Source organism: Branchiostoma floridae, chromosome 18, assembly GCF_000003815.2.
Source record: "Branchiostoma floridae strain S238N-H82 chromosome 18, Bfl_VNyyK, whole genome shotgun sequence".
In the NCBI taxonomy this organism is placed as follows: domain Eukaryota; kingdom Metazoa; phylum Chordata; class Leptocardii; order Amphioxiformes; family Branchiostomatidae; genus Branchiostoma; species Branchiostoma floridae.
The window spans coordinates 18,163,973-18,165,967 of record NC_049996.1 but is presented as its reverse complement, the minus strand read 5'-3'; the positions used below and the strand labels follow the sequence as shown (position 1 = coordinate 18,165,967).

The 1,995-nt window shown below is 42.3% G+C and overlaps 1 protein-coding gene across 1 annotated transcript in view; it reads right to left on the bottom strand.

Moving 5' to 3' along the window:
* LOC118405539 (cytochrome P450 2U1-like) overlaps nucleotides 1-1,995 on the bottom strand; it is an 8,607-nt gene that overhangs the window by 360 nt on the left and 6,252 nt on the right. The window lies entirely within an intron of this gene.

Sequence of the window (1,995 nt, the reverse complement as noted above, 5' to 3'; positions counted from 1 at the left end):
GCTCCGCGTAGGACGTCATAGCCATGTGCATGTGTGATGTTGTAGTTTTGCAGATTTTTATCAACAGTTAGGGACTACTGGATCATTTATTCTAGCAACTGGACGTAAAGAAACGCTGTATCAATGTTCATACCACTAGGGATTGACAGTTGCTTTAATTAGATTCATCCGGTGACATTGGCCTTGACACTACAGCCTGCAAAGATTCAGGAAAAAATCTGGAAATGGGTTCAACCGACGTAGCACTACAGTAGAAAACAATTTTGAACATAAAGAAAAATACTCTTTCAACAGAAACATTGCTGCCGTTGTTTTCCCTCGGTAGTATGATCGTTAAGGTTGCAGGTGAGCAAACGCTCCAAAGATTTGTTATAGGCTAACATACGATTCGTTCTATATATGAAAATGATTACAGAGATATCAAACATTTTCCCGATAAGGCCAACGTTACATAATTCCACAAAGGGGCCCGGTCGGGGACCTTTGGTGAACGAAAAGTACGATAGGAAAGACAGAAAAAAAACCCCAAAACGGACCAAAAATGATTCAAAAGCATGCCTTGTGCATATTTATTGGCACAAACTTTTTTTGTTTCTTTAAACAGCCCGACCGGGCCCAGGTAGGAAATGTCACGAGTGGCGTACCATCACTGTTCCACTTAACTGTTCCTAGTCCGTTACAGGCTCAAATGCGTGTTTTTGGCCTTTCTGTTTACTAGTTATGACGTTCCAAACGGGAAAATGGCACGCGTCCGTTACGTCGATACACTTCTGTTGATACGTTATAAAAATCGCGGTTCGGAAATCCCTCATTAACCATCAGTAAATGCATGACGTATCTGTGTTTAATCTTACAAATCTTTACGTAATTTTCAGAATGTAAGTTGGATCGACGTGGGAATTATTGGTCGATGCTACATATATGGTCTAGTCACATATTCTATTCCTAAAATAGGCTAGCTACCTAGTAACATCAACATCTGGTCCGAATGAACTATACGGCATCTATCGTATCTGAGTCAGCCTCTTCTTCAAGTGACCGACAAAATTAACATGCTGTGGCCTTAGCGGGTAGCTTGTCCACCGAGCAGTTTAATAGCGGTGAGCGTACCTGTGACTTATTTCATTCTGTCTTATTACAGGCTAGTGATGGTATAGCCGTTGTATACAGGATGCTTTTCCAATCACCTTTACCTCCCTTCCACACGTAGAAGTTGGATATCTCTTGCAAATGCAGCCGTTTTACTTGTTTGTTGGACGAAATATTCTGTATACTGGTTTACGCCACCCGACGTAACAGTGCACTGCATTTTAGACCCGATAGCCGTCGCTTGTGGCTTTTAGGCCGACGTGTATATTGATATTTTGATGTGCCTTCGTTCGTGCGAAGCCAAGCCGAGAAAGGATATGTTGTGTCATTATTTCTTATTCACGGCGGTACATTTTATTTCTGTAACTTCTTTAATGTTTCAAAACTCGGGCTACACCAAAAGGTAAATGATAATGCACTTTTGTGCCCTTTGGTTATAAGAGAAATAGACCTCATCGGTCAAAGTAACGACACGTTAGCATCCCGAGTATTGTGGTCTGTCTACACAAGCGTTATCGCCGGTGCAATGAGACGGGTGGGAAAAGTGTTCGCCATGCATTCGGTACGTGGTAAGTTCGATCCCCGGCCGAATATGGTATGACGTGTTAAATGGTCGTGCTAATTTCTCAGCTTAGCACTCAGCATTCGGGAAAGAGTATGAAATTTGAACACACACCACAACCAGTGTCCTGGCCCCCTGCTGTAGTAATTGCAGTTGTTTGGCCCAGGGTTACTGCAAGAACATGGGCGCCGCCCTATGCACCATGGAGCGGGAAGGACTTTGACTTGACATGACAATATAAGCGTTGTAATTCAATATGTATCACTTTTGCTATAAATTATATCTGAATTACTTTGATGCCTTACATCACTTCCGACTGCCTGTATCTAACAGAAAACAACACT